Genomic DNA, 17,308 nt, shown 5'->3' on the forward strand with positions numbered 1-17,308 from the left:
TAGAATCCATCTTTGTGTGGTAGCTTAAGTGAGTCAGTTAGATACGTTCTCACATCATCAGTTAGAAGGAAAATTGAACTTAGGAACCTTTTAGAATCCATCTTTGTGTGGTAGCTTAAGTGAGTCAGTTAGATACGTTCTCACACCACCAGTTAGGAGGAAAATTGAACTTAGGAACTTTTGAGAATCCACTTTTTTATCGTGGCTTACGTGAGACAATTTGACTGTACTTGAATTTCCGTTTTAGAGAGCAATTTTTCTCATGTAACTCTGAGAATCTGGTTTTGGGGAATTCTTAATGGACTCTTATCGTCACGTGATGTATTTTTCCCCAAACAGCTGAGACGTATTGTAAGTTCCGACAGATTGACATTATTTTGCTGTACCTGTATTTAATTTTGTTATTCGTTTTCTTTGGTTCTTTATTATTATTATTATTATTATTATTATTATTATTATTATTATTATTATTACATGTACTTTTAATGTTATTATTATTATTATTATTGGGCTGCACAAGTTACTGTACATGGTGATTCAATCTCTGTGGGAGTCAACACCTGTCCCTTACCATTACCTGGAAAGAAATATGACTGATAGCAAATTGTCTCTGTACTCTTTATGATAGGTGATGTATCCTTGTATAATGATGAGGAAGATTCAGTGTATAATGGTGATAGGTGGTATAATTTTCATGACTTAGTGTATAATTGGTATAATTTTGGTTCTGTTAGTGTGTGTATAATGGTGATGGTATAATTTGGGTGGTAGAGGGTATAATTATTTCAACTACCCTGTATTATAATTATTCAGTATTAAGACACACACACACACACACACACACACTACATCCTTGACCACCGAAGGCTCAAGACGTACCTGGCGCTCCTCTCGGAGCAGCCAGGTCAACTGTTAAGTTGGCCCATACCAACCCCCTCCCCTGAACCCTCCTCCCCACCGGAGTATCAACAAGTTCTCGCCAGAAGTTACAATTTCATTTAGGAAAGGAACGGAACCAGTGTTAAACAGAGGTGAACAGAGGTGAACAGTGCTTAAGTCAGTGAGAACAACTCAACAGTAATAGTCTTACCCAAGTTAACCCACAGTGAGGTCCCAGGTACCCAGTGATAACGGCCCGTGAGACCCAACAACAACCAGAGATGTGTTAATCCGTCTACGACAGGAAGGCCTAAGACCAAACCTCACTCATATAACACCATATGTGAGGGAATTACTACACCACATGTCCCTCATAACACCATATGTGAGGGAATTACTACACCACGTCAAGTCCCTCATCACACCATCTGTGAGGGAACTACTACACCACGTGATGCCCCTCATAACACCATCTGTGAGGTAATTACTACACCACGTGAGGTCCCTCATAACACCATCTGTGAGGTAATTACTACACCACGTGAGGCCCCTCATAACACCATCTGCGAGGGAATTACTATACCACGCCAGGTCCCTCATAACATCATCTGAGGGAACTACTACACCACGTGAGTTCATCCTAACACCATCTGGGAGGGAGTTACTACACTACGAGTTTGCTGTTCAACACCTACATTAATCTGTATGTTCACTGTATGTTCCTTTACCGTTCTCTAATGAAGGCTTTTGTTAAACCACCAATGTATGTAAAAAGTCATTTATGTCCAATGGATATTTTCTGCCTTTGGGCTGCAGAATTTTTTCAATAAACCGTTAATTATTATTATTATTATTATTATTATTATTATTATTATTATTATTATTATTATTATTATTATTACACACACACACACACACACTCACACTCTTATCTTCAGTCAACAAGGAAAAATTATAAAGTGATGATTAACACCTGTAGTTTCCCATACCTGTGCTTGAAGGTGAGCACTTGAGATGGTGAGGGGTGAATGAGTGTATATGCCGTTTGGATATGGATGGGTCAGAATGGGTTTGTGTGGGAGGCAGGGGTAAGTGGGTGGGTTTGTGTATGGGGAGGCGGGGGTAAGTGGGTGGGTTTGTGTATGGGGGGAGGGCGGGGGGGTAGAGTGGGTGGGTTTGTGTATGGGGGGGAGGGCAGGGGGTAAGTGGGTGGGTTGTGTATGGGGGGGGCAGGGGGGTAAGTGGGTGGGTTTGTGTATGGGGGGGGCAGGGGGTAAGTGGGTGGGTTTGTGTATGGGGGGAGGGGGTTGTGTGTGTGTGGATATTGAAATTATTTACCTCATGATCATTCAGTTGAGATGGTCATGCTGAGGTCAGGAGGTCAGTGGCCTGTGTAGGATCGTTCCATTGTTCCTGGTAATGTTGTCAATGGCTGTTTTAAAGCCCAGTACTGTTCTAAGGGTCCATAACTTAGGCTGGTAGACTGTTCCATGTGTGTGTGGGAGAGGGAGAGAGAGAGAGGGATGGATATGTGTGGGTCTGTGAGAGAGAGATGGATATGTGTGGGTGTGTGAGAGAGAGATGGATATGTGTGTGTGTGTGAGAGAGAGAGAGAGATGGATATGTATGTGTGGGAGAGAGAGAGATGGATATGTGTGGGTGTATTTGTGTGTGTGTGAGAGAGAGATGGATATGTGTGGGTGTGTGTGTGTGTGTGAGAGATGGATATGTGTGTGTGTGAGATGGATATGTGTGGGTGTATTTGTGTGTGTGTGAGAGATGGATATGTGTGGGTGTATTTGCGTGTGTGTGAGAGATGGATATGTGTGTGTGTGTGTATGAGAGATGGATATGTGTGTGTGTGTGTGAGATGGATATGTGTGTGTGTATGTGAGATGGATATGTGTGTGTGTGAGAGAGATGGATATGTGTGTATGTGTGTGTGTATGAGAGATCGATATATATGTGTGTGTGTATGAGAGATGGATATGTGTGTGTGTGTGAGATGGATATATGTGTGTATGTGTGAGAGAGAGACAGATGTACGTTGGTGTGTGTTTATTAAGTTGTTGATGGGTGAAAATGTCACCGATAACCCAAACTTGTGAAATGGTTATCACTGCCTTGTACTATATACCCCACCTCATGCCGTAAGAGGAGGCACTCGAACGTGGTCGTGGGAGTGAGGCAAGAACATAAGAATGGAGGAAACTGCAGCGGGCCTATTGGCTCATACTGGGCAGTCCCATTTACACCCAAACCCTATTGCTCATATAAGTATCCAACCTATGTTTGAAGCTATCCAGCGTATTCGAGTTAATGATGATGTTTGGTAACTTGTTCCACTCATCCACTATATTTCCAAACCAGTGTTTACCTTTCTCACGCCTAAATCTAAATTTGTCTAATTTAAAACCATTGTTACGAGTTCGCTCCTGGTTGGATAGTTTGAGTACCTTTGTAATATCCCCTTTGTTTAGCCCTGACTTCCATTTATACACCTCTATCATGTCGCCCCTTGCTCTACGTCTCTCGAGGGAGTGCAAATTAAGATGCTTTAACCTGTCTCTGTACTCAAGGTTCCTAATGTCCTGGATTAGTCTTGTCATTCTCCTCTGGATTCTTTCCAAGGATTCTATGTCCATTCTGTAATACGGTGACCAGAACTGAACTGCTTAATCCAAGTGAGGTCTCACAAGCGCAAGATATAGTCTTAAGATGACCTCGCTAGTCTTGTAACTAACACTCCTTTGTATGAACCCAAGTACTTTATTAGCCTTGTTACGAGCAAAAACACATTGTTTACTTTGCTCCTAAATCTCTCTCGCAGTCGGATTTCTCAATGGCATCGTTGTTCATCTGGTAACTGGTTTCCCTGTTTACATCTCCTATACTGAGTACTTTACATTTGTCCACATTGAATTTCATCTGCCATTTTTCAGACCATTTGGGGTTATTAGTGCATTCCAACTATGATAATGATGCACTAGAAGACACAAAAATACTATTATAATAATAATAATATTTAACTGTTCTTTAAGATAACACGGCAGCCCAAAGCCTGAAAATATACAATGAACAGAGGTGATAGGTTACATATGGTGGAAGCGGGGAGTGGGTCACTTGATTGAGAAAAGCTTTCAATACAAAAATATAAGAAACAGAGTCAACATATAAATTAACTATAGATCTGGTAATGTTTTAACTGGACTTGTAAACATTCTTGTGACCTGATGTTGGCGCCCTCTGTCTGGATGGCCGTTGTACCTGGGTGTTAATCCTCTACCTTACTACAGCTGCAGATGCACCACGTGGTCGGGTAGGTCCTCCAGCTCAAACAGAGTGTTGGAGAAGGTTCTTGTTCCCCATGTGGTGAAGTTAGGAATTCATAGTTCCTCACCTGGGCGGAGTAGGGAGTCCCCATTTCTCTCCTGATGTACTTCGGAGTCTTTCTTTGCTTCTCATCCAGTGTTGGTGGTGGCGAGTGTACCATGTGTGTGTGTAATAATAATAATAATAATAATAATAATAATAAACGGTTTATTAATCGAGTTGCAGCCGGTGGCTGAAAATATACAGACTTACATTTGATTTAGACATAATGATATAATATGCATTGAATACATTTACAGGGCTGTACAGTACATAAATCAGGAGTTGTTTATTATTTTAACAATAGATGGGATGGTGCTGTTCTTATATCTATCGGTGTGGGCTCTTATGGGCTGAATTTTTTTGTAGTGGCGGACTGCGCGAGGTGGGTGGGGGGCTGCTGGTGGCAGGAGGTGGCGATGGCGAGGGTGGTGCAGTAGTCCACTGCCAAACCTTTCCAGTGCTTGGTGGTGGAGGTCACTGAGGGATGGCATTTCCAGGGTGGAGAGAGCGTTGGTGTAGCCGGTGTAGTCAGCGCTGAGCATGATTCTGCAGGCCCTTTACTGTACCTTCTCTAGCTGACGTTGTTGGGTGGAGTTGAGGGAAGACGACCAGGCTGGTGATGCATACTTTAGTTTGGGGAGAATAAAGGCGTTGTAGATGGTCCTCAGCTCTGGCGTGGGTGTCCCAAGTGACCTAAGTCGTCGTAGCATGTAGAGACGGTACGAGGCTGCCTTGACTGTGTTATTTTTCATGGGCCTTCCAGTCAAGTTTGTTGTCTATAGTTACACCCAGGAGTTTGGCAGACTGCACCAGCTGGAGTGGATGGGCACCCACTGTGTGTGTGTGTGTGTGTGTGTGTATATATATATGGGTGGAGGGGAGGTATATAAATAGTGGTGTGTGTGTGTATGTATTGGGGGGATTTTGTTTTTGTCATTTACAGCGGCTACTTTATTGTGCACCCCACACTCATCCTTTGAGCGGTAGAGTTTACAACGGTTCATAATAATTAACCCCCGTTGTCAGGATATTATGGCACTGAATGTTACACAGTATTTCAATTACATTATTTGTTTAGTTCTATACATAAAGGGTAACTTATTCACAACTGCGTGAGTACAGGCGTGTGAGGCAGTATGTCTGGCCTCACACTTTGTTATTCACATTTACGTGAGAAGTATTCAAACACATTGTGTATTTGGTTCTATACATGAGAACCGATGTAGTTACTAAGTGCAAAAAAAGTGGATACAATCTTAATATATCGGCTATCTTGCCATTAGAGATAAGAACATAAGAATGGAGGAAACTGCAGCGGGCCTATTGGCCCATACTGGGCAGTCCCATTTACACCCAACCCCTATTGCTCATATAAGCATCCAACCTATGTTTGAAGCTATCCAGCGTATTCGAGTTAATGATGATGTTTGGTAACTTGTTCCATTCATCCACTACTCTGTTCCAAACCAGTGTTTACCTATTTCGCGCCTAAATCTAAATTTGTCTAATTTAAAACCATTGTTACGAGTTCGCTCCTGGTTGGATAGTTTGAAGACCTTTGTAATGTCCCCTTTGTTTAGCCCTGACTTCCATTTATACACTTCTATCATGTCGCCCCTCGCTCTACGTCTCTCGAGGGAGTGCAAATTAAGATGCTTTAACCTGTCTCTGTACTCAAGGTTCCTAATACCCTGGATTAGTCTTGTCATTCTCCTCTGGATTCTTTCCAAGGATTCTATATCCATTCTGTAATACGGTGACCAGAACTGAACTGCGTAATCCAGGTGAGGTCTCACAAGCGCAAGATATAGTCTTAAGATGACCTCGCTAGCCTTGTAACTAACACTCCTTTGTATGAACCCAAGTACTTTATTAGCCTTGTTACGAGCAAAAACACATTGTTTACTTGGCTTAAGATTCCTACTTATCATTACTCCTAAATCTCTGTTGCAGTCGGATTTCTCAATGGCATCGTTCATCTGGTAACCGGTTTCCCTGTTTACATCTCCTATACATTTGTCCATATTGAATTTCATCTGCCATTTTTCAGACCATTCGAAAAATTCGTTTAGAACTTCCTGTAGTTTTGCGGAGTCCTCGTTAGATTTAATTACACGTCCTATTTTAGTGTCATCAGCAAATTTACTTATGTTGCTGTCTATGCCGATATCTATGTCGTTTATGTATATAATAAATAATAATGGTCCAAGTACTGAGCCTTGGGGAACTCCGCTAGTGACGTTGCTCCAATGGGATTTAGTGCCGTTAATTCTCACTCGCTGTTTCCTGTCCTGTAACCACGCCTTAATCCATTTTAGAATATTACCTTTAATGCCATGTGCTTCTACCTTTCTTATTAGTCTTTCGTGGAGCACTCTGTCGAAGGCTTTGCTAAAGTCGAGATATACCACATCATAATTGTGCCCCTCGTCCACCGATTCGAAAACTGATGAAAAGAATGTTAATAGATTAGTTAGACATGAACGTCCGCTTGTGAAGCCATACTGGGAATCATTGATCAGTTTGAGCTTCTCTAGGTGGTTTCGAATAGAGTTTGAAATGATTGCTTCTAGTACTTTGCCTACAATTGATGTCTAGCGTATTGCCAGATACCCAAAGAATGTTCTATACTACTGAGGGTATACACAAACACTTGTTGTCTTTAAAAGTAGGTTCTATTCTCGTACGGGAGATATATATACAAACAGTAGGACGCAGAAGCCTGTGGTCACGCCACCAGGACTCGGTCTTCACTACTTCTCTATCTATGTATTACTACGCGCTGGCCTGTACAGATGCCAGCATTCACAAGCTGAATACATAAAGTATAAATGTGATAATTTATATACATAATATGGTGCACAATAAATGGAATATTACATAGAATTAATACATGTTCTGTAATACTTTACTATACATAATTAATAAGAGTAATATAAGAGTAATATAATAATATACAGCTGAAGGTACTACTTTGTGTCCATATATATCATACATGATGTTAGACTGATTGGACGGTAGTTAGAGGATAGTGATCTATCCCCCTTCTTGAAAATCGGTATTACATTCGCTATCCTCCAGAATTCTGGTACTACACCTGTTTTTAAGGACATGTTAAACAACTTTGCTAAGGGCATACTAAGCTCTTCCTTACATTCCTTTAATACTCTGGCAAATATCTCATCGGGACCAGGTGACTTATTAGGCTTTAGTTTGTCTATTTGCTTACTAACATCGTTACTAGTCACTACTATCTCGCTTAGTTTGTTTTCTTCACTATGTGAATAGAGTCGATGCCATTTCACACACAGTGTGCTTGGACCTGTCCCTAAAAGGTTCTATCTTCACACAGTCGAGGACGTAGTGTTCTAGTGTGTGGCTATATGTCTGGCCACACACTTTACATTTAGTCTTGTTTACATATTGGGGAAGGTTTGTAGTTAGGTGTGTGTGTGTGTGTGGAGGTTGGGATACGGACAAAAACCCCAACGGACAAAATCCCCACCCCTACCGGACAAAAACCCCACATAGTAAAAAATAAAACAGAATTTGTTTAAAGTTTTCAATAATTTTCATACAAATCCACTTTGGTATTAGATCTCACTTTTTGAGACCTCAGGGGACCCGTGACCTCACAATCTCTGGTCTCTCAGGTCTGTTTAATGACGTGTGGTACCATTAGGTGTGGTACCATAAAAACCTTGTTCACTTGTGCACTAATTCAGTTTTCCTTCAGCAGACTTTGAATACAGTCGGAAGCTAGATAGCTCGTTTTTATTTTCATACAAATTCCATTTAACGTTAGGTTAGGTTAGGTTCCAGTAGAGATGGGGTTTTTGTCCAGTAGAGGTGGAGTTTTTGTCCTAGGGATTTTTGTCCGGTGGGGTTTTTTGTCATGGACCCGTGGAGGTTTGTAGTTAGGTGTGTGTGTGTGTGTGTGTGTGAATTTATAACGTACAGCATCTGGATTCCATCTAGTATTGTAATGACGGGTTCTGCTACCTGAGTGACATAATCGGTGCTGGTGGGGGTGTTGAAGCTGACTCAGTTGCTAGAGTCGGATGTGGCTGGAGAATGTTGTGCTCTCGTGGAGTTTGTCGTGGCCCCTTGGATTATGTTGTGGCCCCTCGGATTATGTTGTGGCCCCTTGCAGTTTGTTGTGGCCCCTTGGAGTTTGTTGTGGCCCCTTGGGTTTGTTGTGGCCTTGAGTTTGTTGTGGCCTTGGCGTTTGTTGTGGCCCCTTTGATGTGGCCCTTGTTTGTTGTGGCCCCTTGGAGTTTGTTGGCCTTGGATTATGTTGGCCCCCTTGGATTATGTTGTGGCCCGTGGCCTTGGAGTTTGTTGTGGCCTCTTGGATTATGTTGTGGCCCCTTGGAGTTTGTTGTGGCCTCTTGGGTTTGTTGTGGCCCCTTGGTTTGTTGTGGCCTTGAATTATGTTGTGGCCTTGTTTGTTGTGGCCTCTGGAGTTTGTCGTGGCCCTTGGAGTTTGTTGTGGCCTCTTGGATTATGTTGTGGCCCCTTGGAGTTTGTTGTGGCCTTTTGGATTATGTTGTGGCCTTGGGTTTGTTGTGGCCTTGGAGTTTGTTGTGGCCCTTGGATTATGTTGTGGCCCCCTTGGATTATGTTATTATGTTGTGGCCCTTGTAGTTTGTTTGTGGCCTCTTGGAATTTGTCGTGGCCCCTTGGAGTTTGTTGTGGCCTTGGATTATGTTGTGGCCTTGGAGTTTGTTGTGGCCCCTTAGCAGTTTGTTGTGGCCTCTTGGAATTTGTCGTGGCCTTGGAGTTTGTTGTGGCCCCTTGGATTATGTTGTGGCCTTGTTTGTTGTGGCCTTGTTTGTTGTGGCCTTGGAGTTTGTTGTGGCCCTTGGATTATGTTGTGGCCTTGGAGTTTGTTGTGGCTTGAAGTTTGTTGTGACCCCTTGGGTTTGTTGTGGCATTGGAGTTTGTTGCCTCTTGGAATTTGTCGTGGCCCTTGGGTTTGTTGTGGCCTCTGGATTATGTTGTGGCCTTATTATGTTGTGGCCTTGATTATGTTGTGGCCTTGGAACTTGTTGTGGCCCTTGGAGTTTGTTGTGTTGGGTTGTGGCCTTGGGTTTGTTGTGGCCCTTGGATTATGTTGTGGCCCTTGGAGTTTTTGTGACCCCCTTGGAGTTTGTTGTGGCCCCTTGGAGTTTGTTGTGGCCCCTTGGAGTTTGTTGTGGCCCCTTGGAGTTTGTTGTGGCCCCTTGGAGTTTGTTGTGGCCCATACTTTAGGTCATACCTCTCTTGTTAACGGCCAATGTTAGCAACTATTCATAGGAATGTTTATGACCAGTGTCTAAGATAACATTGTGCCTTACAGATGATGGGGCAGTGTGGCAATGTTGTGGAAGTTACCGTACCAGCTGATGTTGTTGTCATAGTCGTGGCCGGATACCTGAGTCGGCCGGATACATGAGTCGGCCGGATACCTGAGTCGGCCGGATACCGTGAGTTAAATCGTATCATATTTTCTGATAATCTAACCTTCTGTGAGGCTAACTTCACTTAATCTAGTTTAAAATAACCCGACTTAGCCTTGGTTAACTTAACCTAATCTACCCTTGCCTACTGCTAATCTAATTTAACCCACCCTAAACTAACACAACGTAACACAACCCTAACCTAACCTAACGCAACACAACACAACACTAACCTAACTTGAGCTATCTTGACCTAACACAACACTCACCTAACGCAACACAACCTCTACCTTAACCTGATGTATGTTGACCTAACACAACACTCACCTAACGCAACACAACACTAACCTAACCTGATGTATCCTGACTAACACAACACTCCTAACACAACACAACACTAACCTAACCTGTATCTTGACCTAACACAACACTCACCTAACGCAACACAACACAACACTAACCTAACCTGATCTATCTTGACCTACACACACACAACACAACACAACACAACACTAACCTAACCTGATCTAGCTTACCTAACACAACACTCACCTAACACAACACAACACTAACCTAACCTGTATCTTGACCTACACAACACTCACTAACGCAACACAACACAACACTAACCTAACCTGATCTATCTTGCCTAACACCACTCACCTAACGCAACACAACACAACCTAACCTGTATCTTGACCTAACACAACACTCACCTAGCGCAACACAACTCAACATAACCTGCTGTATCTTGACTAACACAACACTCACCTAACGCAACAAACACAACACTAACTAACCTGTCTCTTGCCTAACACAACACTCACCTAACGCAACACAACACAACATTAACCTAACCTGATCTATCTTGACCTAACACAACACTCACCTAACGCAACACAACTCAACACTAACCTAACCTGAGCTGTCTTGACCCTAACACAACACTCACTAACGCAACACAACTCAACATTCACCTAACCTGAGCTGTCTTGACTAACACAACACTCACCTAACGCAACACAACACAACACTAACCTAACCTGCATATCTTGACCCTACTCAACACTCACCTAACGCAACACAACACTACTAACCTAGATCTAGCTTGACCTAACACAACACTCACCTAACACAACACAACACAACACTCACCTAACACAACACAACACTAACCTAACCTGATCTATCTTGACTAACACAACACTCACCTAACGCAACACAACACAACACTCACCTAACGCAGCACAACACAACACTCACCTAACACAACACAACACTAACCTAACCTGATCTATCTTGCCTAACAAACACTCACCTAACACAACACAACACTAACCTAACCTGATCTATCTTGACCTAACACAACACTCACCTAACGCAACACAACTCAACACTCACCTAGCAGGCTGTCTTGACCTAACACAACACTCACCTAACACAACACAACATAACCTAACCTGATCTAGCTTGACCTAACACAACACTCACCTAACACAACACAACACTCACCTAACACAACACAACACTAACTAACCTGATCTATCTTGACAACACAACACAACCACTCACTAACACAACACAACCTTAACCTAACCTGATCTATCTTGACCTAACACACTCACCTAACACCCTCTCCTAACCTGATCTATCTTGACCTAACACCACTCACCTAACGCAACACAACTCAACACTCCCCTAACCAGCTCTTGACCTAACACAACCTCACCTAACACAACACAACACTAACCTAACCTGATCTATCTTGACCCAAACACAACTCACCTAACGCAACACAACACTAACCTAACCTGATCTATCTTGACCTAACACAACACTCACCTAACGCAACACAACACTAACCCTAACCTGCTGTATCTTGACCTAACACAACACTCACCTAACGCAACACAACACTAACCTAACCTCATCTATCTTGACCTAACACAACACTCACCTAACGCAACACAACACAACACAACACTAACCTAACCTGGTCTATCTTGACCTAACACAACACTCACCTAACGCAACACACAACACTAACCTAACCTGATCTATCTTGACCTAACAACACTCACCTAACGCAACACAACTCAACACTCACCCTAGCAGGCTGTCTTGACCTAACACAACACTCACCTAACACAACACAACACTAACCTAACCTGATCTGTCTTGACCTAACACAACACTCACCTAACGCAACACAACACTAACCTAACCTGATCTATCTTGACCTAACACAACACTCACCTAACGCAACACAACACTAACCTAACCTGATCTATCTTGACCTAACACAACACTCACCTAACGCAACACAACTCAACACTCACCTAACGAGCTGCTTGACCTAACACAACACTCACCTAACACAACACAACACTAACCTAACCTGATCTGTCTTGACCTAACACCACTCACCTAACGCAACACAACACAACACTCACCTAACACAACACAACACTAACCTAACCTGATCTATCTTGACCTAACACAACACTCACCTAACACAACACAACACTAACCTAACCTGATCTATCTTGACCTAACACAACACTCATAACGCAACACAACACAACACTCACCTAACGCAACACAACACAACACAACACTCACCTAACACAACACAACACTAACAACCAGTCTATCTTGACCTAACACAACACTCACCTAACGCAACACAACACTAACCTAACCTGATCTATCTTGACCTAACACAACACTCACCTAACGCAACACAACTCAACACTCACCTACAGCTGTCTTGACCTTACAACACTCACCTAACACAACACAACACTAACCTAACCTGATCTATCTTGACCTAACACAACACTCACCTAACACAACACAACACTAACCTAACCTGATCTATCTTGACCTAACACAACACTCACCTAACGCAACACAACTCAACACTCACCTAACAGCTGTCTTGACCTACACAACACTCACCTAACACAACACAACATAACCTAACCTGATCTATGTGACCTAACACAACACTCACCTAACGCAACACAACACAACACTCACCTAACACAACACAACACTAACCTAACCTGATCTATCTTGACCTAACACAACACTCACCTAACACAACACAACACTAACCTAACCTGATCTATCTTGACCTAAACAACACTCACCACCTGCAACACAACACTAACCTAACCTGATCTATCTTGACCTAACACAACACTCACCTAACGCAACACAACTCAACACTCACCTAACTGAGCTGTCTTGACCTAACACAACACTCACCTAACACAACACAACACTAACCTAACCTGATCTATCTTGACCTAACACAACACTCACCTAACGCAACACAACTCAACACTCACCCTAGCGAGGCTGTCTTGACCTAACACAACACTCACCTAACGCAACACAACACAACACTAACATAACACAACACAACACTAACCTAACCTGTCTATCTTGACCTAACACAACACTCACCTAACGCAACACAACACTAACCTAACCTGATCTATCTTGACCTAACACAACACTCACCTAACGCAACACAACACTAACCTAACCTGCTGTATCTTGACCTAACACAACACTCACCTAACGCAACACAACACTCTACCTCTAACACAACACTCACCTAACGCAACACAACACAACACTAACCTAACCTGCTGTATCTTGACCTAACACAACACTCACCTAGCGCAACACACACAACACTCACCTAACGCAACACAACACAACACTAACCTAACCTGCTGTATGACCAAACACAACACTCACCTAACGCAACACAAACAACACTAACCTAACCTGATCTATCTTGACCTAACACAACACTCACCTAACGCAACACAACACAACACTCACCTAACGCAACACAACGCAACACTCACCTTAGCTAGGGTGGCTAATCTTCAGGTGATCCAACTCAATATTATGAACATCCAAAAATGACTTAAAAATTATGTTGAGACTTTACCTTATGTAGACAACATGAAACACAGCATAAGACAACATGAAGCAGCATAAGACAACATGAAACACAGCATAAGACAACATGAAACGCAGCATAAGACAACATGAAACAGCATAAAGACAACATGAAACACAGCTTGAGACAACATGAAACAGATATGACAACATGAAACACAGCATAAGACAACATGAAACACAGCATAAGACAACATGAAACACAGCATAAGACAACATGAAACACAGCATAAGACAACATGAAACACAGCATAAGACAACATGAACACAGCATAAGACAACATGAAACACAGCAACAACACAGCATAAGACAACATGAAACACAGCATAAGACAACATGAAACACAGCATAAGACAACATGAAACACAGCAACATAACACACAGCATAAGACAACATGAAACACAGCATAAGACAACATGAAACACAGCATAAGACAACATGAAACACAGCAACAACACAGCATAAGACAACATGAAACACAGCATAAGACAACATGAAAACAGCATAAGACAACATGAAACACAGCATAAGACAACATGTAACACAGCATACGACAACATGAAACACAGCATAAGACAACATGAAACAGCATAAGACAACGAACACAGCATAAGACAACATGTAACACAGCATAAGACAACATGAAACACAGCATGAGACAACATGAAACACAGCAACATAACACAGCATAAGACAACATGAAACACAGCATAAGACAACATGAAACACAGCATAAGACAACATGAACACAGCATAAGACAACATGAAACACAGCATAAGACAACATGAAACACAGCATAAGACAACATGTAACACAGCATAAGACAACATGAAACACAGCATAAGACAACATGAAACACAGCATAAGACAACATAACACAGCATAAGACAACATGAAACACAGCAACATAACACAGCATAAGACAACATGTAACACAGCATAAGACAACATGAAACACAGCAACATAACTCAGTATAAGACAACATGAAACACAGCATAAGACAACATGAAACACAGCAACATAACACAAGATAAGACAACATGAAACACAGCATAAGACAACATGAAACACAGCATAATACAGCATGAAACACAGCATAAGACGACATGAAACACAGCAACATAACACAAGATAAGACAACATAAACACAGCATAATACAACATGAAACACGCATAAGACAACATGAAACACAGCAACATAACAGCATAAGACACATGAAACAGCATAAGACCCGAGACAACATGAAACACAGCAACATAACACAAGATAAGACAACATGAAACAGCATAAGACAACATGAAACACAGCATAAGACAACATGAAACACAGCATAAGACAACATGAAACACAGCATAAGACAACATGAAACACAGCATAAGACAACATGAAACACAGCAACATAACACAAGATAAGACAACATGAAACACAGCATAATACAACATGAAACACAGCATAAGACAACATGAAACACAGCAACTAACACAGCATAAGACAACATGAAACACAGCATAAGACAACATGAAACACAGCATAAGACAACGAAACACAGCAAGACAACATGAAACACAGCATAGACAACATGAAACACAGCAACATAACACAGCATAAGACAACATGAACACAGCATAAGACAACATGAAACACAGCAACATAACACAGCATAAGACAACAGCAACATAACACATAAGACAACATGAACACAGCAACATAACACAGCATAAGACAACATGAAACACAGCATAAGACAACATGAAACACAGCAACATAACACAGCATAAGACAACATGTAACACAGCAACATGAAACACAAGCATAAGACAACATGAAACACAGCAACATAACACAGCATAAGACAACATGAAACACAGCATAAGACAACATGAAACACAAGCATAAGACAACATGAAACACAGCAACATAACACAGCATAAGACAACATGAAACACAGCATAAGACAACATGAAACACAGCAACATAACACAGCATAAGACAACATGAAACACAGCATAAGACAACATGAAACACAGCATAAGACAACATGAAACACAGCATAAGACAACATGTAACACAGCATACGACAACATGAAACACAGCATAAGACAACATGAAACACAGCATAAGACAACAGAAACACAGCATAAGACAACATGTAACACAGCATAAGACAACATGAAACACAGCATAAGACAACATGAACACAGCATAAGACAACATGAAACACAGCATGAACAACATGAACACAGCATAACACAAGACAACATGAAACACAGCATAAGACAACATGAAACACAGCATAAGACAACATGTAACACAGCATAAGACAACATGAAACACAGCATAAGACAACATGAACACAGCATAAGACAACATAACACAGCATAAACAACATGCCACAACATAACAGCATAAGACAACTGTAACACAGCATAAGACAACATGAAACACAGCAACATAACTCAGTATAAGACAACATGAAACACAGCATAAGACAACATGAAACACAGCAACATAACACAAGATAAGACAACATGAAACACAGCATAAGACAACATGAAACACAGCATAATACAGCATGAAACACAGCATAAGACGACATGAAACACAGCAACATAACACAAGATAAGACAACATGAAACACAGCATAATACAACATGAAACACAGCATAAGAGACAACATGAAACACAGCAACATAACACAGCATAAGACAACATGAAACACAGCATAAGACAACATGAAACACAGCATAAGACAACATGAAACACAGCAAACACAAAGACAACATGAAACACAGCATAGACAACATGAAACACAGCATAAGACAACATGAAACACAGCATAAGACAACATGAAACACAGCATAAGACAACATGAAACACAGCATAAGACAACATGACACAGCATAATACAACATGAAACACAGCAACATAACACAAGATAAGACAACATGAAACACAGCATAACAACATGAACACAGCATAAGACAACATGAAACACAGCAACATAACACAGCATAGACACTGAAACGCAAGACAACATGAAACACAGCATAAGACAACATGAAACACAGCTTAAGACAACATGAAACACAGCATAAGACAACATGAAACACAGCAACATAACACAGCATAAGACAACGAAACACAGCATAAGACAACATGAAACACAGCAACATAACACGGCATAAGACAACAGCAACATAACACAGCATAAGACAACATGTAACACAGCAACATAACACAGCATAAGACAACATGAAACACAGCATAAGACAACATGAAACACAGCAACATAACACAGCATAAGACAACATGTAACACAGCACCATGAAACACAGCATAAGACAACATGAAACACAGCAACATAACACAGCATAAGACAACAACAACATAAGACCACAGCCACATAACACAGGATAAAGAAAAAACCCAATCCTTCTTAGAAATTTAATTGACACCATCGACACAACACCACCCGAATATTTTAAACATTAATATAAATAACAAGTAATATTTTATGAAGCTACAGAAATAATTAAATTAACATAAACTAACGGACTACTAACACATCTACTTCATTGTTGCACCGTGTTGATTTATGTTGCAGAGCCGACTGACCCATCAAC

This window comes from Homarus americanus, unplaced genomic scaffold, assembly GCF_018991925.1.
Source record: "Homarus americanus isolate GMGI-L3 unplaced genomic scaffold, GMGI_Hamer_2.0 scaffold23047, whole genome shotgun sequence".
NCBI lineage: Eukaryota > Metazoa > Arthropoda > Malacostraca > Decapoda > Nephropidae > Homarus > Homarus americanus.